At 43.9% G+C, this 24,718-nt stretch overlaps 1 long non-coding RNA gene and 1 pseudogene across 4 annotated transcripts in view; both read right to left on the reverse strand.

The window, feature by feature from the left end:
* Nucleotides 1-481: 481 nt before the first annotated feature.
* LOC699715 (actin, cytoplasmic 1 pseudogene) lies at nucleotides 482-1,603 on the reverse strand (annotated as a pseudogene).
* A 12,809-nt stretch (nucleotides 1,604-14,412) lies between these two features.
* LOC144336463 (uncharacterized) overlaps nucleotides 14,413-24,718 on the reverse strand; it is a 33,863-nt gene continuing 23,557 nt past the window's right edge. For 3 of the 4 annotated variants that reach the window (XR_013408286.1, XR_013408285.1, XR_013408283.1), the window contains 2 exons: nucleotides 23,671-23,842; nucleotides 14,413-16,788 (listed from right to left, as the gene is read on the reverse strand). This is a non-coding gene — a long non-coding RNA (uncharacterized LOC144336463). Of the gene's footprint in view, nucleotides 16,789-22,415; nucleotides 22,540-23,670; nucleotides 23,843-24,718 lie in introns of all 4 variants that reach the window. The other variant, XR_013408284.1, reaches the window with a different exon arrangement.

A 24,718-nucleotide genomic window follows, 5' to 3' on the forward strand; every position in this document is an offset into this window, starting at 1 on the left:
CAAAATAAAACAAAATTAAAAAGTATGAAGGCGAAGACTAAAAAATTTTTGCATTACATAATTTACATGAAGCAATGCTATCACCTCCCACGTAGACTCGGGAGAGGACTGGGCCATTCTCCTTAAAAAGAAGCAGGGTGGCTTTTAGGAGGGCAAGGGACTTCCTGTAACAATGCATCTCACGATATTTGGAATGATTATTTAAAAAAAAAAAAAGAACAATGTACAATCAAAGTCTTGGCCACATTGTAGAACTTTGGGAGATGCTCACTCCAACCGACTGCTGTCACCTTCACCGTTCCAGTTTTTAAATCCTGAGTCAAGCCGGAAAAAAAAAAAAAAAAAAAAAACCACACACACACACACACACACACACACACACACACAAAATGAAACAAATAAAGCCATGCCAATTTCATCTTGTTTTCTGGTCAAGTTAGGTTTTGTCAAGAGGGTGTAATGCAACTAAGTAACAGTCTGCCTAGAAGCATTTGCAGTAGACAATGGAGGGGCTGGACTTGTCATACTCCTGCTTGCGGATCCACATCTGCTGGGAGGTGACAGCGAGGCCAGGGTGGAGCTGCCAAACCACATGGGGTAAATGCGCTGGGAAGGAGCAATGATCTTGATCTTCATCGTGCTTGGAGCCAGGCCAGTGATCTCCTTCTGCATCCTGTCGGTGATGCCAGGGTACATGGTGGTGCCACCAGACAGCACTGTGTTGACGTACTGGTCTTTGCAGATGCCCATGTCATACTTCCTGATGGAGTTGAAGGTAGTTTTGTGGATGCCACAGGATTCCATGCCCAGGAAGGAAAGCTGGAAGAGCCCCTCAGGGCAGTGGAACTGCTCGTTGCAGATGATCTGGCCACCGGCCAGCTCCTAGCTCTTCTCCAGGGAGAAGTTGGAGGCCCCCATGGCCATCTCTTGCTCAAAATCCAGGGCGATATAGCACAGCTTCTTCTTGATGTCACACATGATTTCCCACTTGGCCATGGTGGTGAAGCTGTAGCTGCTCTCGGTGAGGATCTTCATGAGGTGGTCAGTCAGGTCTGGGCCAGCCAGGTCCAGAGGCAGGATGGTGTGGGGGAGGGCATACCCCTTGTAGATGGACACAGTGTAGGTGACCCCATCACCAGAGTCCATCATGATGCCAGTGGTACGGCCAGAGGCGTACAGGGACAGCAAGGCCTGGATGGCCATGTACATGGCTGGGGTGTTGAAGGTCTGAAACATGATCTGGTTCACCTTCTTGTGGTTGGCCTTGGGGTTCAGGGAGGCCTCAGTCAGCAGCAGGGGGTGCTCCTCAGGAGCCACATGCAGCTCATTGTAGAAGGTGTGGTGCCAAATCTTCTCCATGTCCTCCCAGTTGGTGACGATGCCATGCTCGATGGGGTACTTTAGGGTCAGAATGCCTCTCTTGCTCTGGGCCCTCATTGCCCACATAGGAGTCCTTCTGACCCATGTCCACCATCACGCCCTGGTGGCTGGGGCACCCCATGATGGAGAGGAAGACGGCCTGGAGAGCATCGTCGCCTGTGAAGCCAGCCTTGCACATGCCAGAGCCATTATCGATGATGAGGGCGATGGTATCATCATCCATGGTGAGCTGGCAGCAGGTGTGGATGGGCGGCGGAGTGGCAAGGGGCAAGGCTCTGTGCTCGCCGGGCAGATGCGGTCTCGGCGATGTAGAGCCCATTTTAGCTGGTAGCAACAATTCAGCCAGGTTCTGTGCCTCTGTTTAGCACCTTCTGTTTATGAGATAGGTAGTAGAGCCTACCAGGCAGTCACAAGACTTCAATCTACCCGGGTCAGCAGACCCTTTCTGTGACATGGTATGAAGTATTAATATACTGCCTTTCTTCAAAGCCTGCATCTGGAGGACTCAGTGCCCTCTCTTCCAACTCAGAGACCACCTTCCTCTATGTGCGTTTTATCCTCTGCAGGTTGAATGACTCCCATGGCATCCTGTGCAGAGATTCCTCAGCTCAGCAGTGCCTCTGAGTGGTTCTTAGAGAGGACTAGGAACCAAGAGGCAAATGCACGAGGCACAAGTGGGCTTTGTCCCAGAGAAGGTGGAGAGAACGGGCTGCTGGTGTCAGACGCTGGGATCAGATGCTCTGCCTGGCCACCTTCTCAGCCTGCTCCTGTGGATCACACCATTCCCCATCTTCCCAAATGCCAGCCCTGCCAGCTGGGAAGCCCAGGGGACCAGGTGATTGCTGTGCCTAAAATCTATCAGTCCTCTGAAAATGGCTTCTTCCCTGGCCACCAAAGGGGAGTAAACAATGCCATGGAGAATGAAATAATCATCAACAAGGACACCGGTTAATTGGGAAAGGTATTTTCCTTTTTTTTTTCTTTTTTACTTTTTAGAGATGGAGTTTCGCTCTTGTTGCTCAGGCTGGAGTGCACTGGCGTGATCTCCACTCTGCAACCTCTGCCTCCTAGGTTCAAGTGATTCTCCTGCCTCAGCCTCCCAAGTAGCTGGGATTATAGGCATCTGCCACCATGCCCGGCTAATTTTGTATTTTTAGTAGAGATGGGGTTTCACCATGTTGGCCAGGCTGGTTTCGAACTCCTGACCTCAGGTGATCCACCCGCCTTGGCCTCCCAAAGTGCTGGGATTATAGGCGTGAGCCACTGCGCCCAGCTGGGAAAGGTATTTTTCTTTACCAAGAGGGTAAAGAACTATTGATTAGTAATTTAAGTCTGTGTAAACATACAACATGGGTTGCTAATGCTTTATTTATTTATTTATTTATTTATTTATTTATTTATTTGAGACAGATTCTTGCTCTGTCTCCAGGCTAGAGTGCAGTGGCACAATCTTGGCTCACTGCAACCTCCGCCTTCCACGTTTAAGCAATTCTCCTGCCTCAGCCTCCCAAGTAGCTGAGATTATAGGCACGCACCACCATGCCTAGCTAATTTTTGTATTTTTAGTAGAGATGGTGTTTCACCGTGTTGGCCAGGATGTTCTCGATCTCTCGACCTTGTGATCCGCCCGCCTTGGCCTCCCAAAGTGCTGGGATTATAGGCGTGAGCCACCTCACCTGGCTGGGTTGCTGATGCTTTTCTGTTATTTTCAGTAATAATTATAAACTAAGGAAAAGGCAAGAAGATTTGAGGACATTTATTCCTGAAGATGAAATATGGGTTGTATTCAGAAGCTCTCAAAAAATAGTAAGAAACATTATGTTGAAAAATATGTCAAACAATGGGAAAAAGTCCCTTCCTGTTTTTTTCCTACCTATTAATTGTTAAAGCAAGTTTCTCAGGCAAAAGGCCCTGATTAACTGAATCTTCCCAACCAATGACCACGCATGTAACAAAGCACCTGGTGACTAAGCCTGTTGAAGGGCTGCTTCCCCAAGGGGTAAAGAAAGAGATGAGTTCCCCACCCCCTGCTGCCTCATGGGCTTTCTCATGGCAACCATTGCTTACAAAAAGGGTCCGATAATTTTATGTTTTAATGACTCCATTTCCAGCACCAAGTAGCCCGTGGTTGCCCCCATTTTTCTCGGCTCATTTGCTTGGCTGCTGAGCTGACAAAGCTGCCGTGGGCCTTCAGTTTACATTCAGAATCACTGATGTGCCACAGCAGACCGCATAGAGAATAGGCTCAACCTCATTTGAGCCACAACGTAGCTGCTGGGTGCTTGGGTCCCACAGCTGCTTTGTGAGTGAAGCCGTGCCTCAGTTTCCTCATCTGTAATAGGAGGGTATTTATACCTACTGTCTTAGTTTGGGTTTCCTCTCTCCCAGGAGCAGAACCTGAGTGAAGACTTGGGAGCAGGTATATTATTTGGAAAATGTGTTCGTTTGCTAACGCTGCCGGAACCGATGACCACAAACTGGGCGGCTTGAAATAACAGAAATGTATGTCTCAGAGTCCTGGAGGTCAGACGTCCAATATCAAAGTGTTGGCAGAGCCACACTCTTTCTGAAGGTCCCGGGGGAGAATCGTCCCCTGCCTCTTCCTTGGCGTGCCTGGGCTTGGAGTGGCATCCCTCCGGTCTCTGCCTCCGTCGCCACATGGCCTTCTTCTCCATGTCTCCATGCGTCCCTTTCCGTCTCTTAGGAGGACACTCTCATTGGATTGAGGGCCTACCCTAATCCAGCGTGATCTCATCGCCACTGTTAATTACATCTGCAGAGACCCTGTTTCCAAATGAGGCTGTATTCTGAGGTTCTGGGTGGACATGGAATTTTGGGAGACTGCAATTCCGCCCAGCACAGGGCTCGTGGCTCCTTTCAGGTCCTAATCCTGGACTTACCCCATGTTGACCTTTAAGACAGACTCACTTAATGGGTGTGGGATGTGGATGTCCTAGGAGGGATAAAGTGTGTGGCTGGCGCTCAGGGTTCCTCCCTCACCACTTACCCCGGCCGAAATGTCCCCGTGAATCATTTCCAAGCGACTTGACTCCACCTTCAAACTCAGTCCTCCCAGAAATAGGAAAGATCTTCAAGACAGCTGCAGTTCTCAAGGCGATGAGGCACATGAGGATCTCTGGCTGGGGGAGGGGGCTTTACAAAGAACACCTGCCCAGGAATCCTGGGAAGGATTCAGGAAGGAGTGCTTTAGCAGTGAAATAATTGCCACTGTCAACTGCGGCCACTTCTGCCGAGGTTTTACAGACCTCAGGTGCATAACTTCTGTTTCAAGCCGTGCTTAGCACTTCCTAGCAGCTTGTTGCCCCTAGCCCTTGTTTGTGGGGTGGGGTGGGGGCGTGAATGGAAAGAAGAGTAAGGTTACCAGGCTGCAGCTCCCTGAAAGGGCAAACAACCTGAATTTCCCATTTCCTGGAATAAGCAGCCTGAAATGTATGGCAGGGACAGCAAATCGAATTTGGCTCACTAGCTGAAATCCCCTGTCAGATACGTGTCTGGGCAGAGTGCTAGATTAGGGAAGATTCCGAGGCTCATCTGGGCTAAGTGGGCAGAGCTGTGAGAGAGTCGCAACGTGCCACAGACATCCCCAGGGACTCCTCAGGGCATGTGCCACAAATGTGTCATCCCTGGTGAATAGCTTTTTTTTTTTTTTTAGGACAGCTTCCTAAATGTGTTGTTGCCAGACATAGGTGACAAATTAAAAACACACAAATAAACAAAGTCATAGAAACGAGCTGTTTCTATGCTATTACTCCTCTGCCATATTTCTAAAGACATCTGGTTACTCAATGTAAAACCTTGTGATTTTTGAATCATAAATTCTCAGCAGCAAGGCACTGGGTCTATTTATACTTGCTAGCTGAGTACATGCCCGATAACAGTTGTGTAACCAGGATTACTGGACCTGGGCCCAGCCTGAGCTAAGCTAGCTGGAGCTGGGGTGGGTGAGTGAGTAAGAAGTGGGGGTGAGGGTGTTCTAGTACCAGTTCTGCCCCAAAGGGCTGCTGTGTCACCTTGGGTTGTTCATTCCAAGCTTTGGCATCTCTGCTTCCCCATCTCTAAAATGGGAATAATGATTCTGCCCCATCCTGCGCCACAGGTTGGAGTGAGATTGTGTGAGGGGGCGTATGGAATGGAAGCATGGCCCCGGGCCGAGCCAGGGTTGTCCTTTAGAACTCATTCCCGCACATTCTGAAGGCAGTGCCATAACAAATAAGAATGTTTGCATGAGGCGGGCACTGCCCAGGAAATCCGGCTCTGATTGTTAAAAAAGACATCTGGAAGTCTCCGGGGCCTAATGGTTCTGAGGATGCCAAACAAGGAAACATGACCAGCTAAAAAGTCAGCAGTGGCCCCGGGATGGAGACAAGGAACAGCCTGTGGCCACGCCTGAGCGAGGGAGCAGCGGTTTCAGGATCTGAACTTTCACTTCCTTGACACCATCTTCAGCAGCCCAGATGGCCCAGCCAAGGCCATCTGACCTCCCAGCCAAGCCCTGAAGGGGCATGAGAAATCACTCAGTTAAATGTTTGCCCATTTGCTCGTTTACTTGTTTTCGTTTGTTTGTTTTTGAGATAGAGTGCAGTGGCTCGATCTCAGCTCACTGCAACCTCCGCCTCCTGAGTTCAAGCGATTCTCCTGCCTTAGCCTCCCAAGTAGCTGGGATTACAGGCCCCTGCCACCACACCGGGCTAATTTTTTGTATTTTTAGTAGAGATGGGGTTTCACCATGTTGGCCAGGCTAGTCTCGAACTTCTGACCTCAGGTGATCCACCCACCTCAGCCTCCCAAAGTGCTGGGATTACAGGCGTGAGCCACCACGCCTGGCCTTGCTTTGTTTTTAATGAGGAAGCAGAAGGAAAAGTCATATTTGCCAGGATCCCAAAGCTAATTAGTAGCTGAAAGGGGACAAGGACTCCGCTTCCCAGACGCCAGGGATAAAAGAGTACACAGGGAGCCAGAGCGAGGCCCCAGAAAGAACCGTCTTCTTCCCCAGCAAGAGCGGGCTTGAGAGATGACAGGGATGTGTTATTGGTGGGTTCCTTCCTAGCTAAAGGGGCTGTCGCTTGAGCAGGAGAAAAAAAACCTGTGAGATTTCTGTTTTTAAATCTAATCCAGTCAATAATGAAATAAGTAAGAATTCTAATGATAGTCAGAAGGGTTGGATGTTCCTGAGATCTAAGCTGTGCACAGCAGGCCAGTGAATTATCTGGTTAAAAGCTGCAGTAGATTAAGATCTATGGTATAGCAAGGGAAGGCAGTGGGCAGTCTGCCCTGGTGCAGGCCATGACGGGGGACATTGTCTGCAGAGAATTTAACAACACTAATAAAACCATTTAAGCACTGCTCCACGTGTTGGCAATTCTACATCATGTTAGGGACACAGTACTCCTCCTCCAATCATCTTTTGTTGGTCTAAGTTCTAAACAATTGTGGTTACTGTTGAGTTTAATAGTATATGCTTCAGCTTAAATTAGCACATTTTTACTGTTTATCCTTTAGTAAACATTGTATTCCGCATGGAAGCTAATTTGGCTGTCAATTCACAAGGACTCGGCTACACGTGTCTGTTCCAAACAGTGGATGAGAAGTAGACAATGGGAGTAATTGTAGACAGAGACAGGGAACTTGAGTGACTTCAATTCTGTCATTCTCTGCAACCTCTGCAACCAGGCAAAAATATTTTCAGATGGTCAGAATGCACCTTGAACAGGTACACCAAGCTTTTTAAAATTGTTCCTTGCAGATCAGCACAGAGAAATGTGGAGAGGGGACTGTTACCTCCACCAGAAGAAAAGGTGATTGTCAGGAGAAAATGGACAGTTACATAGAAAAGAGAATCAATAGTCAAAGAAGCAGCGTTGGGAGAAATGACCCAAGGTGCCAGTCTTAAATTGCCAGAAGTCTCAGAGGCAGTGTTTGGACAGCTCAGTCAATTTTGCCAGGAGCTGGACAGAATGCAATGGTTTAAGTAAGTCCCTGCTTGCTGTCATTCAGCTGCTTTCTCCGATTTTTGCAGAAAACTTGAAAACCAAATATAAGAGAAACTTATAATACATTTCCCAGTGATGGTTTTCTTAGTGAAAAATGTTCAACTGTGGAGACATTTGAAAGCTGCTGGAAGAATCCATCCTGAAGAAACAAAGACATGAAGTGTGTTGCCATTTCTGGAATTTGTTGTGCAATGGAATCTGCAAATTTATCCTTACGTTTACGACTTTTCTGAACTTCTTGTATGCTTTTGGCGATGGGGGAAAGAAAACTTTAGAAGTTAAAATGAGTGAAAAGTATTCCTCTGCCAATAGTGAGTGAAGAGAGAATAATAAACCTGGCTACATTGCATATTAAATATGGCTCTGCAAGGAAAATCAACTTTGATGAAATCATTGACAAATTTGCAGAAGTCTCAGAACCAAAAACTATAATGTCCCATGCATTACCAATATGTAGGTAAAAGTTCTTCCCCTTTTCTCAGAAAAAGACCAGAATTTAAAAGTATTTACTTTTTGTCCTTTGTTGGCAATGCAGTATTTATTTATCTCCCATGATTATATATGGAAGTTTAATAAAAGAAAAACTGGGGCTGGGCGTAGTGGCTCACACCTGTAATCTCAGCACTGGAACGCCAAGGCAGGAGGATTGCTTGAGGCCAGGATTTTGATACCAGCCTGAGCAACATAGTGAGACCCCATCTCCACCAAAAATGGAAAAAAAAAAAAAAAAAAAAAAAGGCAGGCATAGCGGCAAAAAATTTTTTTTGAGACAAGGTCTTGCTCTGTTGCCCAGGCTGGAGCACAGTGGCACAACCTCGGCTCACTGCAACCTCCGCTTCCCAGGCTTAAGCGATTCTCCTGACTCCTGAGTAGCTGGGACTACAGGCACATGCCACCATGCCTGGTTAATTTTTTTTTGTATTTTTAGTAGAGATGGGGTTTCACCATGTAGGCCAGGCTGTTCTCGAACTCCTGACCTCAAATGATCCATGTGCCTCGGCCTCCCAAAGTGCTGTAATTACAAGCGTGGACCACTGTGCCTGGCCAAAAAAAAAAAAAAGTCTTTAATTTAAAAAAGAAAAGAAAAACATTTCATTGTCTGCATGTCTTTCCCTGCCATTATCATTATTTGTTTAATTTTGTGATTATCATTAAAACTAATTTTGTCATATGGTAGAGGTGTTGTTAAAGACCATCTACCGCAGGTGTCAAATACGCCAGGCCCACTGCTAGAGCAGGGCCAGCATTCTAGGGGGATCTGCCAGTTAAAGACGACACTCACATCTACCAAGAGAGGAAGAAGATATAATTTTGTATTAAAACCAGCACCAACATCGGTACCTACATTCCTACGGTTACCTTTATCACGTGGCAGATATTTGCCACCTGCTTCTCTTCTTGGCTGACAAAAGGGAGTTTGCTGAATCCCATCGGACACAAGTACCTTGATTCTTGTGGAAAGGTCAGCTTCTACTTTGATGTTCTTTTGTTTTCACCCAAGTCCAGCCCTAGGCAGGACTGTGGAATCTGGGCAATTTATCTTTGCAGGCTTCCTACAGGCCGCTTCTCTCTGAGAAGAAGGAACTTAGAATTTCTGCTGCCTCCCAGACTCTCTTCCCCTGGCTCCATATCAAATCTTCACCCTTAGCGGTGTGTGATACAGTGGAGAAAACAAGGCTCTTGGGGGTGCAATGCACCTAGTTTTGTTCATCCCGGCTCTGTCACTTACTGGCTGTATGATCTAAGGCAATTCACTCTGAGCTTCAATGTTTCCATCTGTAAAATGTGGTTTATAGGCCAGGCGTAGTGGCTGATGCCTGTAATCCCTGCACTCTAGGAGGTTGAGGTGGTCAGATCACTTGAGGTCAGGAGTTTGAGACCAGCCTAGCCAACATGGTGAAACCCTGTCTCTGCTAAAAATACAAAAAAAATTAGCCAGGCATGGTGATGGGCACCTGTAATCCTAGCTACTCAGGAGGCTGAAGTGGGAGAATCACTTGAACCCGGGAGGTGGAGGTTGCAGTGAACTGAGATGGCGCCACTGCACTCCAGCCTGGGTGACAGAACAAGACTGTCTTTCCGAATAAAATAAAATAAAATAAAATAAAATAAAATAAAATAATAAAATGTGGATGATAGCAGGTTATGAGAGTTACATGAGTAAACACACGTACAGGACTTCCAAGTTTCTTCCCTACAAGGACCAAGGCTATGCACTATTGGAGTAGATGTTCTGATGACAAAATTTCTGGTACCAGTCAATAATGGAGTTGCAAGGTATTTTAAGGGCAACCAGTTGTCTCATTGGAAAGACCTCTCCTACACCGTCAAAGAATTTAGCAATTGGCATAAGGCTTTGGCCTTCCCACTAGGGACTCACATTAAGCTATAATCAGAGTTTCATTTTGGTGCCCACTCTAAACATGCCATTGTTAGATAGTTGCACTGAGGATTGTGAGGCTTTGTTTCTGCCCCCTGAGAAGAAGGGCTTAGATCGATTGGCAAAGCTTGTTATGAAGAGGGGATCAGGGAAGGCTGTCAGTGGAGCTCTGGGTTTGCTCTCCCTGTTTTGGCCTCTCAGCTGTCAAAGTCAAACCTGTGTCCTATAGCCTAAGGCCACCCTTTCCTTGCGTGCTCGACACAGGTGGAGAATAAAATCTGGTTATTTAAGCAAACATATACAGTTGGCTAGTTTGGATCCAGACAATGTTTTCCTTGAGCCAGGGTCATAATTTGAGAGGTAGGGCATAGGCCAAACCTTAGAGAGCTGTTTGGCAACTCGAACAATTGGCAAGGGGAAAAGAAACTGGTAAACAATGTTTTAAAAAATATGTGAAATGCCAAGCATTCTGTATTTAATTCCTAACATTTATTTACGGGTATTTGCTGCCATTTTTCAGGAATTCCAATAGCAAGTACCCAGTTGTTCCAAACCTCCACCCTGGTGCTCTGGAAACAAGATTCAGGCTTCCAGCAGCCTCCAGGAGAATGGCGTAAACCAGGGCAGGACTTGCCCAGGAAGCCTCATACATAAGGACTGAGAGTTGATGACCAGACCCCTGCTGCAGCTGACCCCAGAGGGGAGCACCTTCTGTCCGGGCCCAGAGCCCTGCATCCATGGCACTTCCCTCGGCTGCCCCAACCCCCACGATCTCTTACATCTTTTAATGACCAGCTAAGGACCTGTTACTTTTAATTGCAGTTTAACATTTCTTGAGCTGCTTTATCTGTTTGAATTCCTACCACATCCTAGAATTTTTAAAAAATAGTAATCAATGGACTCATTTTAATGCAAGAGGACTCACTCTTATTTGCCCCAAACTATATTCTTTGTACTCTCAGAGATTACTCTCTGCATCTGATAGCCTGAAATTTGGTAAAAACAAACAAACAGTCCTTGATTTTCAAAATTTATCATAATTTCACGGATTTGCAAACTTCAAGTATAAGCCTTTCAAGTCTTCACCTCTGAAAACGCTCCTACAAAATTCCTCTATCTCTGATCATTTCAGTGCCCCGCTCCTGCTTTTCCTTGCTTTGCTATAACTTTCTAGAGGTGTAGAGAACAGAAGTGAAAACTCCCTGGGCTGCGGATACCTGTATGCCATGGCATGAAGCTTCTTCTCAGAGTAAGTAAAAGTACCAAGGACACAGAAGGTTAAACACCGTCGTTAGTTCTCTTCCTCTTCCACCATTCTTGCAAGAAAGTAAGTCCAGCTTCCCTTGGTCTGGAGAAACATCTAAATCCGGCCTCTTTTACCCACAATGGAGAGACTGTTCTGTCCTCTGGGTTAGAGAAAATGGATGGACTCATATTGGAAGATTGTGACAGAATCAATTGTTTCTATAGATTGGGATTCCTTTTGAATTTTCCTGAAAGCACTCAGGAAGCTCTAAGAGTATAGTCCTAACTCCTGGGGCTTTGCTAGGGCAACCGTAGAAAGTGTTTGTACCCTGGATTAGAAGCATCAATCTTGGGTGGATTTTAGGACATGGCAGACTAGACTTCAAGCCTCAAGGCCAGAGAAAGAACAAAATCACGATTAGGTCGAGGTAAATCTAGGTTTGCAAATGGGATTATTCAGGAATGGTGTCTTTCTTATGGGGAAGGCATGTCCCCTAAAAGCTGGTCAGAGCTAAGCTGTGAATTTTCTGCAGTTATTCGATACTGGGCAATGGTCACCAAAGAGGATATAGACCAGAAACTTAAAAAAACCATAAGACCTGGCTCTTATAAAAGAAGTCAACAATATATGCTGTGTGTGACTCAACTTGGACATGAATATCATTAGAATCTTTAGTGCTTATATTTCTCTAGCTTGAGTTTTCTTCATTCCATATCCTTCCTTTATTCTTTTTATTTTATTTTATTTTATTTTTTATTCTTGTTTTTGAGACAGAGTTTTGCTCTTTACTCCAGGCTGGAGTGCAGTGGTGCGATTTCGGCTTAGCGCAAACTCCACCTTATGATTTCAAGCGATTCTCCTGCCTCAGCCTCCCAAATGGCTGGGATTATAGGCACCCGCCACTGCGCTCGGCTAATTTTTGTATTTTTGGTAGAGACAGGGTTTCACCATGTTGGCCAGGCTGGTCTCAAACTCCTGGCCTCGTGACCTGCCCGCCTCGGCCTCCCAAAGTGTTGGGATTACAGGTGTGAGTCACCGTGCCTGGCCCCTTCCTTTATTCTTTTAGCAACTGTCCTAGGGTTTCACAGTCCAATACGTAGCTACTAGCTATATATGACTATTTCAATCTAAATTAATTTAAATAAAATACAATTAAAAACTCATTTCCTTAGTTGTACCAGCCACCTTTAAAGTGCTCAAGGTATGGGTTTCTTTGAATTTATCCTACTTGGAGCTTTTAGAGATTTTCAAATCTGTAGCTTAATGTTTCTTCATTTTTGAAAAATTTCAGACAGTAACTCATCAAATATTTCATGTGCTCCCTTTTCTCTTTTCTGTCTCTCTGGGACTTCCATGATATGTATTAAACCTTTTCACCATGTCCCATGTGTCAAATATACTCTTTTCTGTGTTTTTTAAATCCTTTTAATCCTGGGCTTCAGAATTGATACTTTTCTCCTGACCTATTTTCCACTACACTAACTATCTTCTGCCGTTTCTGTTGTTTTATAAACTTCTTGCATTAAATTTTTAATTTCAGTTGTTTCAGTTTTTAGTTCTGAGATTTCACTTCATGCTTTTTAAAAACATAGATTCCAGTTTTCTGATGAACGTTTCCATTTGAAAATCTATTTTCTTGAATATATAGAAAATCTATATCAAGAAAATAGATTTTCAAATGGAAACTTTAAAGTCCATGTATGATAACTTCAATAACTCCTGTAGGTCTGTTTCTTTTGTCTGCTTTTTTCTCTTGGCTTTTGGTTATTTGGTTTTGTGATCTGACAGACCTGATAAATTTGGATTAAAAACTATCTACACATGGTACATAAATTGAAGAGGTTTAGGGTGTTTTTATTATCTCCCAGAAAGCACTGAATTTTCTTCTGGCAGGAAGCTAAAGTATAGGCAGATCACATCAATCCCATCAGGGACTGAGAAGGATTATTGACAGACTGGCTTGGTTAATTGGGTTACATAAGTCTCAACCCATCCTGAGAAAGTACTGTTTATCTTTTATACCAATATAAAATTCTGACTCTGCTCAGCAGGAATAGTTATCTTAGGCTGAGTTTCCATAAACTGAGCCTGAGCCTGAATATGGTTTTTGAGGAGCGTCTTAATAACAAAGTACCATAAACTGGGTAGCTTATAAGCAACAAAAATTTATTTCTCATCATTCTAGAGGCTGAGAGTCCAAGATAAAGGTGCTGGCAGATTTGGCGTCTGGTGGGGGCCCACTTTCTTGTTCATAGACGGCATCTTTGAGCTGTGTTCTCACATGATAGAAGAGATGAACACGTTCCCCTGGGCCTATTTTATAAGGACGTTAATCCCATGAGTGCAGAGCCCTCATGAGCTCTGCACCTCCCAAGAGGCCTCACCTCATAATACCATGGCTTTTGGGGCTAGGTTTTCAACATATCGATTTTGACAAGGACACAAACATTCAGACTATAGCAAGGTGTACAGAAAAAGCCAAGAAAACATGAGAAAAAGGGAGTAAGTAAGAAAAGGAGTGAGTAAAGATTCAAGAGGGTGTGTTACTAAGATGGGCACCACTTTGTACCAAGGGCATTGATTGCTTAAGGTTAGTGTGATGTCTTCCAAAAGGCTACATGAGTGACAGTGTCTTAGGATCATCCATTCGGGGGGAATGAAGAGCGGAGAAGTATTTAGCTGCTGATTTTGTTGTCAATTGGTCAAAAGTTTGCCTCACGGGTCTTAACTCCCTGACACTATGCTTTGCATATATACAGGTGCCAAGCACATTCCATGGCATCCCAGCAGTAACAAGGAAGCCCCAGGACTTAAAAGAAAAGGCATGGGAATGAGGCAAAACAGAGTCATTGTGTATATGTGAGGTGACAGTCTCTGCAACAGAAGCCAAACTCATAGCCTCAGATACATGGGTCTTGGATACATGGGTAACCAAGAGAATATGAGCTGGTACCTGAGAGGTGACAAATCAAGGGTATTATTTTAGGACTCTTCAACTACGTGTCTCTGCTTCTTGAGACTGTATATATGAACTTGCATCTCAACTAACACGGATGGTCATTATAACTCCATAATTCTGGAGAGTCACTCTTTGGAATGAACTTCATAGCCACAGTGTTGAAAGACCAATCAGAATGTCTTTGTCCTAAGACTCTAGGCTGTACGAGGTACAAGTCAGTTAACAGTGGTCCTCAACGCTTCCTACCCACATGTCTCTCCTGGAGGCAGAATCTTGGAAGCCTCGTTGATTATAGACACTCCTCAACTTATAATGGGGTATGTCCTGATAGCTTCCTGGTAATTCAGTCAAAAATATTGTAAGTCAAAAATATCATAAATTGAAAATGCATTTAATGCTCCAATAAATCTAAGGTAAAGTCGAAAAATTGTGTCGGACCATCATAATGGGGGACCGTCTGTACTTTGTCTCCACCACAGTGGTATTTTTGAATTCACTGAATCACTTTTAAGGCCTTCTCAGACGACAGTGCTCCAGGGTAGGGGGACTTCCTGAGTGGGATCCATGGTTCCAAGAAAATCAATCATCTCAGCTTTTAGGGTAGATAAAGTGAAGGGCAGAGTTGTCCTCTGGGGTGGTTTCAGGGGCAAAGAAGATCACTGCCTTTCTAAACACTTCTGCCATCTTCTTGGTAATGAATAATTGAGGAAGAATCATGTATATATCGAGAGAATGGTACACCAACGTCCCGTACCTTAAAGTTACTGATAATCAATTTTTATTTTCCTGAGGTCAAGTTTTAATAGGAAAAAAGGAAAAAAAATGGTGGCCTGCAACTTAGATGAGAGAAGAAAGAAGGAGACACAGATAAGGAGATTGAAAACACTCAATATCAGACTCATCTATTTCACAATTCCATTTGGATGGCTCAGAAATTGCTCCCCCACTTTGAGGCTAAAGGGCCCAGGTTATTTTGGGGAAGTTAGCACACTTGGCTTTGTTTTTTTTGTGTCCTTTCCCAAAGCCACTCAATAGGCAAATGAGAGGGCAACAGGAGGCCCCATGTTCCCTTTCCCACTGTTCCTGAGTCAATCATCAACTTTTTCTTCTAAGAGACAGGGTCTCGCTGTGTCACCCACACTGGAGTGCAGTGATGCAATCATAACTCATTGTAGACTCAAACTCCTGGGCTCAAGTGATCCTCCCACCTCAGCCTTTTGAGTAGCTGGGACCATCAGTATGTGCCACCACTCCCAGCTAACGTTTTTTTTATGTTTGTAGAGATGGGATCTCACTATGTTGCCCAGGCTGGTCTCAAACTCAGCCTTAAGCACTCCTCCTGCTTTGGCCTCCCAAAGCGTTGGGATTACAGGCATGAGCCACTACATCTTGCCTGTAATCAACTTTGAAGATGGTGAAAATGGTGATGACAGCACTTGCTGTAGTTGTGCCTATGGCATAAATCTAACCAAAGTATTTGGCAAGTGTGCTTTGGTGATTCGTGTGTAATAATTACAGCAATATCTTAGAGGAAGTCCTCCAAACTTCCTAGAATAGCAGCAAGAAGTGGAGACAGAGTCCTTTACTGAAAATCTGCTATATGCCACGCCTTTTGCTAGGAAGTTTCACATTTTATTTTCAAGCCTCACCATAGCACAAGGAAAGAACTATATTTTTCCAATTTACAGTTGACGAAAATGAGAATCAGGAGGATGGCATGAAGCTGGTGTTTAACAGGAGCTTCATCACTTACAAGAAGTAAAGTCTTCTATAGACAATACAAACTGGAAGTCTCTTTTAAGGCATAAGGCAAGGGCAGCCTGAGAGCACCTCTCAGAGTTTTCGTACCATTGAGGCCCCTACAGTTTTGCCCCCACCTTTAAACACAGTGATTTTGATGGGAAAAGTTGGTTGAGGTTTTTTCTTCTTTCTTCTGTCCTGAGTATTTCAACTGGAAATGCACTGGATCCCGTCATGGTGTCAAAATCATCCTGTCCTTCTCAGCTGGACACTCTCTGAGGCTGTTAACTGGCACAGACTGCCCAGCCAGTGCCAGGCGGCATCCATGGGTGAGGGGCTGCAATGCCTTCTCTGCCCACCCCATCACTGGCTGTGCCAAGGACCAGACTAACTTCGATTGACAGTTACCTCCTATATTCAGCCTCAAAGTCCTGAGAGCCTCCAAATAAGCATTTTCTCACCTGTTGCCATCCACTTTTACAATTTGGTCATGTGTTTTTTGCCAGCTCTTTTTGTACCTTGAGGGAGGGAGGTAGAAGGAATTTGATCGTGGATGATCTTATTAATGAGGGAAGCAGTAGGAAGTTCTGTCTAATCTGAAAATTAAGTCAAATGTGAAGGGTAAGTATCATTGTCTTCTAAATCTGCCTTCTTGAGCTTCTTGCTCATTCTGGGATTTTGTTCCTGTAATACCTGGATACTAAGAGGAAAGTGGAAGAACCTTTGGCCAGTTCTTAAGTGGAGCTCCATCTAGTGGGATCATTCTTAACTACAAGCAGTATGCTGCCAAGGGAGTCCCTTTTGCGTAAGTGGCCTGGCATCTGCCTCTTATTTTAGGCGCTGAGTCAACAGGATGATGGAGCATTTCCTAAATCCGAATAAGCCGAGGTAACACACCACGGATTTAAACAGGACGCACGTGAATTGAGCTAGGATATTTCAAAGCCCAATAACTTGAATTTCGTTTACTCTTGACTGGAGACAAGAGAGTGGACGCCGAGGTGGAGTTCCTGGCAGCTGGGAAAATAGCAGGGAAGGAGGGGAGAGAGGAAGGCACGTGTCCTGGAAGTTTCTGTAAAAAGAAAAAAACAGACATTGGCAGATTACATGAATGTCCTCTCCCTGAAGACAGAAGCAGGCTTCAGAAACTGGCTCTCAGCCCTGGAGAGAGGAAAATCCTGTTTCTTCCCACCCAAGTGGGACCAGCATTGCAGAGATCCTAAATGTTTTCATTTTTTCCTCTTCACCTGTTACTCAGTGTGGCCTGAACACAGATGATGTCAGTTCCCTCGTCCCTCTAGTGTAGCGGCAGCCTGATATAATTTTATACGGTGAGAATTTCAGGAAATTAAACACTGCTGAGATCAACATTCACCCTGCCAGGCACGCTGTAACTTCTCTCTGCTGGGAAGAGTGGATTCTTTTCCTAGACTGACATAGCAAAGCACCACAAACTGGGTGGCTTGAAACAATAGAAATGTATTCTCTCATAGCTCCGGAGGGACCAGAAGTCTGAAATCAAGGTGTCAGCAGAGCCATGTTCTTTAGGGAGAATCAATCAATCTTTCTTTCTTTCTCTCTCTCTCTTTCTTTCTTTCTTTCTTTTCTTTCTCTTTCTTTCTTTCTTTCTTTCTTTCTTTCTTTCTTTCTTTCTTTCTTTCTTTCTTTCTTTCTTTCTTCCTTTCTTTTTTAATGTTTTAGAGATGGAATCTTGCTCTGTCGCCTAGGCTGGAGTGCAGTGGTGCGATCTCAGCTCACTGCAAACTTCGCCTCCCGGGTTCAAGTGATTCTCCTGCCTCAGCCTCCCGAGTAGCTGGGATTACAGGCATGCACCACCACGCCTGGCTAATTTTTGTATTTTTGGTAGAGACGGGGTTTCACCATGTTGGCCAGGCTAGTCTTGAACTCCTGACCTCAGGTGATCCGCCTGCCTCAGCTTCCCAAAGTGCTGGGATTACAGGCGTGAGCCACTGTGCCCAACCTAGAAATTTATTCTCTCATACTTCCGAGGGGCTAGAAGTCTGAAATCAAGGTGTCAGTAGGGCCATGTTCTTTGGGGAGAATCTGTTCCTGGACTTTCTCCTAGTTTCTGTGTTGTGGGCTGTCCTTGGCTTGTAGATGCCTCCGTCATCACGTGGTGTTCTCTGTCTTCATATCATCTTCCCTCTGTGCATGTCTGTCTTCACATGGCACTCTTGTCTCTACTCTTATTACAGAACACCAGTCATATTGGGTCAGGGCCCAGCCTACTTCAGATGATCTCATCTTAATTTACATCTTGATTCCACCTGCAAAGATCCTACTTCCAAAGAAGGTCGCATTCATAGGCGCTAGGACAGGCATTAGGGATTCAGACTGCAACATACCTTTTGGAGGGATGCATTCAACCCACAAGAAATAGGAATGGACAACAGCAGGCAAGAAAAAAAAATCAACTACAACCTCACCCCAGTTACACAGTGTGGGAGAGGAGATTGCAGCAGGGAATCCGCAGTCCCGCAGTTTGCCATTTCCCTGAATTCCTGCCTCCCATTGACCCGAATCTCCATTATATGAAGCTACGTGGGCAACACCACACGAGACCAGATTATCTTGTACTGAATATTATCTGAATGGGATTACAAAAATATATTAAAGATGTGACTTTTCCTTAGAAAGGCAGTAAAGGTCCATTATTTATTTGGAACACCTTCCAGTTTATATTTGTCACGATCTCACTGCCTTTTATTTGTAGTGGACATAGAGGAAATAACGATGACCTGCTTGCCACTATCTATGCATTTCCATTGAAATGGAAGGTCAATATGAAATATATAGGGACTTTCCTCTGAGTTGTTTTATCCAGGGCATCTCCTTGTTTACAACACATTATTTATTCAACAGGTAATAAAATAAATCCTATTGCACTAAAGCATATACTAAATACTCTAATTCCCTACGCTTTTGAATGCATGTTGCCCCTGTGCTGATAACACATGCATGTATGCATCAAGTAAGTTCCAACCTTAGAGAAAATACTCTGTACCTTTTTTTCAAACAGACGTAATAATACCTATCACGTATTGCCTGCCCCCATGCGCCAGACACTGTGCTAGCTTATATGCATTATTTTATTTAATCCTTAAAATAAACTTATGCTGTATTATTGTTATTCCTATTACAGGTGAAGAAGCTAAGACTTCAATAACTAAGCATCTTGTTCCAAATCACATAGCTTTTTAGTGGTGGAGCTGGAATTTAAATCCAAGTTTATGATTCCAAAGCTCACATTAGACCACTTTCATAGAATGTTTTCCACCGGCGGATTTTCTCTGACCAATCTAGTCCTTTTTTCTCTTGCCAGGCTTTGACTCACAAGAAAAGCAGCCCAGATTTAGGTGCATAAACCAGCAATTAAGGGTCCAAGCCCATTTCCATGGCCCCATATTTTGCTATTGACCACTAGGTGGAGATATGCCTACTTTCTCTCCAAACGATCTTGAACTCTTTACCGAATGTATTAGTGAACTAATCTCCCCTCTTTGGGTCCCCCAAAGTCCAAATGGATATAGAAGCAGAACCAGATTAATAATGGGTCAAAACAAACACAGAACTGGGTATATGGACTAACCTGTTTATCTTAGTGTTTCTCTAGGCTTTATCAAAATTTTTTTTTAAATCCAGTGATTCTAGATGATAGTTGAATGAACAATCCACTTATATACAATAGCACTATAGGCTTGGAAACTACATGAATGTGTTTTTTGAACCATAAAGAGCTACCCCAATGTAATGATCACCATAATAAAAATTCTATGCCTAATAAAGGTGAAGATGCGATGGGCATCTTTCAAATGGACGTAGTCGCTATTATAAGATTATCTAATTGTACAGACTATGTTCCTGGAGTAAATGGTAGACGGCATATACTCTGTGTGTGTGTGCACGTGTGTGTGCATGCGTGTGTGTGTGTGTAATTGACTTTATTGGACCTTCAGTCCTTCACTGACTTATCTAACAAGTATTTATTAAGGGCCTCCAATGTCAGGCCTTTTGGTAGGTATGGTATGTACACTGGTGAACCAAATGCCACAGGCCCCAGTTCATATCCTGGCTTGTGCAGTAATGGGTGCATTGCAAACAAAATATAACTTTCCTGGGTAGATACATTTGTGTGTGTGTGTACAGTCAATCCTCATCATTTGCAGATTTTGAATTTGTGAATTTGCCTACTCACCAAAATCTATTTGTAACCCCAAAATTAATACTTGTGGTACTTTTGTGATCATCTGCAACACACAGAGTGGCCCAGAAAATTGAGTCACCCAAAATGCACGTTCCCAGCGGAGGTCACACAAGGCAAGACGCTCTGCCTTCTTGTCTTAGCTCTCGTACTATAAACAAGTGTCTCTCTCCTGGCCTAGGAAGTACCACATTTTTCACATTTTTGTGCTTTTTGTTGGTGATTTTTCTGTTTAAAATGGCCCGCACACATACTGCTGAAGTGCTATCTAGAGTTTCTAAGTGTAAGAAAGCTGTGATATGCTTATGGAGAAAATACACGTGTTAGCAAAGCTTCATTCAGGCATGAGTTATGGTGCTGTTGGCTGTGAGTTCAATGTTAATCAACAATATATATTAAATAAGCATTCTTTAAACAGAAAACACATAAAACAAGGTTATGTATTGACCAGTTGATGAAAGAAATGTGACCGAAAGCTCACAGGAACCTAAGCCTGTATTTTCCCTAGGAGCAATGGTTCAGTATTGGCCAATTAAGTCTTCAGGGTGACTTTGTGGACCATAGCCACTGTGAATAGCAAAAATTGACTCGTGTGTGTGTGTGCATGTGTGTGTGTGTGCATGTGTTGGAGTGTTAATAGGATTCCAAATGATCCTGGTGAGAGCTGGCATTGGTAAATATCAGCATGGCTGCTCAGTGACCTCTCAAATGAGTCAAAGGCATGCAAGATGGGAGGAGGGACCTAGTGAGTAAAGTAACTACAGTAGGTGAAGAAAGAAGGTATGGGATCTGGAGGGGATTTCTGATTTGTAGGCCAAGTACTCTACTATTTAAATTTTTCATCTAAGCCAGAAAGGCATAGATAAGAAGAAGGAGAGGGGAGATAGGAAAACTCATGAATGACCCTACAGACAAACATGGAGCTACCCAGATTGAAAGAACTGACTTTGCAATTCATCTTATAGATGTGAAAGCTTTCTTATCATTTTCCATTATTTGTAATTCCCTGTTTGTTTGTTTTCTTGCCCTGACCAGCACAAAATTGCCTTGATGACTTCCAAAGTATTTCCAGCCTTATTAAGGGTTGGAGTGGAGGAAGAGAGATGGACAGCTGGGTCCCTTCCTGCAGTGCCCATGCAGGCGAGGAAAGTCTGGGGGAAAGTGGGTGGCAGTGGCTCAGAAGGAGAGCAGCTAGCCAATTCCTGGAAACCCTGAAGAAAGAATCCTTCGCCACCCAGAAATTATTCCAAGACAGTTCCTACAGGTAAATGGTCCTGTAGCCAGCCATCCAAAGACATCCCCAAATAAGGGCCTGGACCTTTAAGAACCACGGGAGGAAGTTCTAAACACTATAGAGATCAAGGCTTGGGACAAATGCTGGGGCCAACCCAGAGGGCTTTATTAATCTATCAGAGCCAGGGAACAAGGAAGATAACTCGTAGACCTGAGGGAGACTGTAGTGTAAATATCTGCCAAGAAGAATGCAGAACTACTCAGAACTGCTCAATAACGCTTTTGTTTCTGTATCACGGAAAATGATCTTTCTACCAGGAAGCGTAAAATAAAAATAAGCTTAGAGAGCTATGAAACCCAGAGAGGGAGGAGCCTACAGCTTCAACATCCTGAGTGCGTGAGATAGAGCAGACAGACCTTCGAGCTCAGATGAGTCATATTCCAGGGGGCTGGGAGCTGTTGTAGGGTGATGGCTGAAGAATTAGGGCAATGAGAGAGAAATGACAAACACCCAAAGGATCTGATGTAAAGTTTTTTTTTTTAAAAAAAGAGGGAAACGTAGAGTCTAAGAATTATGAACAAGTTAGTGTTACTTCCTGGTTAAATATTAGTACCTGTCATTCAGCAGTCAGTTTTTCAGCCTTAGTCATGAATAGCATTTAGAATAGGTGATGCCAAACTAACCATGTTTTTTCTTTTTCTGGATTACCGCTAGATTAGCAGATCAGGGTATTCATGGAGTTCATGTGTGTGGATGTTAGCAAAGGCTCTCTCATGGTGCCACATAAATAAGATGGAGAAATGTGAACTGGATATCACACCACAACCACAGGCTGGATGATCAACTGACCGAGAACGTGGGCCAGCCGACAGCAGAGGCCCCTCCCAGTTCCAAAGTGCAGGAAAATTGATTGGTTGCCACTTTTGAGCAAGAAGCTGATGACTCAGTAAATTTCTACTATTGTGCTTGTTAGAGGAATACACTGATGCATTCCTTCCCTGAGTTAGCCTGCTCAACCCAGCAGTTCCACTAAGCATCCGCTCACATGATTCTACATGGATGTTCACGGCAGCATTATTCCTAATAGCCAAAAAGTAGAAATACTCCAGTGGTTCATCAAGAGATGAATGGATAACAAAATGTGGCATAGCCATGCTTCACTGTGTGCATTTCACTGTATATAAGTGTCATCTAATAACAGAACAGTGTATTAGTCTGTTTTCACATTTCTATAAAGACCTACCTGAGACTGAAGAAAAGAGGTTTCATTGACTCACAGTTCCGCAGGCTTAATAGGAAGCAAGACTGGGAGGCCTCAGGAAATTTATATTCATGATGGAAAGCAAAGGGGAAGCAAGGGCATCTTACTATGGTGGAGCAGGAGAGAGAAAGAGAGCAAAGGTGGAAGTGTCACACGCGTTTATTTATTTATTTATTTGTATTATACTTTAAGTTCTAGGGTACATGTGCACAACATGCAGGTTTGTTACATAGGTATACATGTGCCATGTTGGTTTGCTGTGCCCATTAACTCGTCATTTATGTTAGGTATTTCTCCTAATGCTATCCCTCTCTCTGCCCCCCACCCCATGACAGGCCCTGTTGTATGATGTTCCCCACTCTGTGTCCAAGCGATCTTATTGTTCAATTCCCACCTATGAGTGAGAACATGCAGTGTTTGGTTTTCTGTCCTTGTGATAGTTTGCTCAGAATGATGGTTTCCAGCTGCATCCATGTCCCTGCAAAGGACATGAACTCATCCTTTTTTATGGCTGCATAGTATTCCATGGTGTATATGTGCCACATTTTCTTAATCCAGTCTATCACTGATGGACATTTGGGTTGTTTCCAAGTCTTTGCTATTGTGAATAGTGCCACAATATGTCACACACTTTTAAACCATCAGATCTTGTGGCAACTCACTCACTGTCATGAGAACGGCACGGGGGAAATCTGCCCCCATGATCTAGTCACCTCCCACCAGGCCTGTCCTCCAATTCAACATGAGATTTGTGTGGGTACAAAAATCCAAACCATATCAAACAGTAAACAACATAAAACGTAGTATATCCACAATGGACTATGATTTGGCAAGGAAAAGGAATTAAATAGTGATATATATTACAACATTGACAAACCTCAAAAACATTATGAAAGAGGATAGTCACCAAGACTACATATTGTATGATTTCATTTTCATTTCATTGTATGAAATATCCCAGATAGGTAAATCTAGGGAGAATGCAAAGATTAGTGGTTGCCCAGGGCTGGGGGTCGGGGGGGGTGGGTGTGTGGGGAGGGCACGTTGGAAGAAATAGTGAGTGACTGTTAGTGGATGCAAGGTTTCTTTTGGGGGGTGATGAAATGTTCTAAAATTGAATGTGGTGGTGGTTGCACAACTCTGAATATACACACAAAAAAACCCATTGAATTGTGCACTTTAAAGAGATGAATTATATGGCATATGAATTTTATTATTTGTATTTCTTTATACATACCAGTCATCTTCTGTTTGGGTGTTAGTTCTCAATTAGGATATAAAAGAATTCAGCGGTGATGGAGTTTCCCACAAAGGGGTGATGGGCCAAGGAGGTCATGGTCAGAAGGGCAGAGTGCATCCTTCGCTGGCCTCTCTTGGGTGTTACTTGCAGAGTTGCTCACAGTTGCACTCTTTGTAAGAAAGAACATAGAGGAAAAGCTGTAAGCTGCCAGTCATAGAAACCCCTGCAGTGCTCCCTTCCTTCATGTGAGGTACTTGTTCTAATGTGGTTAGTAACTTCTTTGAATGCTCCAACCCAACCATGCATTTCAGGGCAAAACCCCACATCAATAGCCAGCTTGGCAGCTCCCCAAGTTAGGCATCCATGACTTTCCTCTCTTTCACTGGTGTGACTGACACCATCTTGGAGTCCTGGTTGTCCACCATTGGTCATGTGAATTACCGGTGGTAACAGTTCAATAAAGCTGTCATTTAAAAAGAAGAGTGAACTTTTCTAGTAGAGATACATGTCAATAATCACAACACACCCTGGTTGGTCCCATGTCATAGGTTCTACTAATTTACATGTTTACTTTTCAGCTCCTCTACCAAGGAACCACAAAGTAGACATCTCTGCATCCCCAGGACCCATGAAAGTTCATCCCTGAATGTTGAATGGTCCATAGATTGGTAGGCTGCTACCTGGCAACTTGGGAAAATTAAATGCAAGAGAATTGAAACTTCAGTGAGTGCTCCTTTGTAAACATGGGATATTGAAATTTGTGTAAGGCAAGTCCGCACATAAAAAAGTCACTTTACAGTGTGAAAATGCCAACGTTGATTTAAAAATAAAATAGAAGAAAGGACAAATATATGCTTTTGCAAGCATTTATGCAGTGTTGAAATTCAAACAGCTCACATAAATGCTATGCTATAAGCATTTCTTTGGGGGGTACTTGGGCATGGGTAGGGTGAAATGAAGTTTTTTAAAGTAAAAGTTCCATAAAGTTTTGACTGAAGGTATCATGTTTTTCCCCAGTTAATCTTGCGGGGTTAAGCATTGCTTT

This window comes from Macaca mulatta, chromosome 18 (genome assembly GCF_049350105.2).
Source record: "Macaca mulatta isolate MMU2019108-1 chromosome 18, T2T-MMU8v2.0, whole genome shotgun sequence".
In the NCBI taxonomy this organism is placed as follows: Eukaryota; Metazoa; Chordata; class Mammalia; order Primates; family Cercopithecidae; genus Macaca; species Macaca mulatta.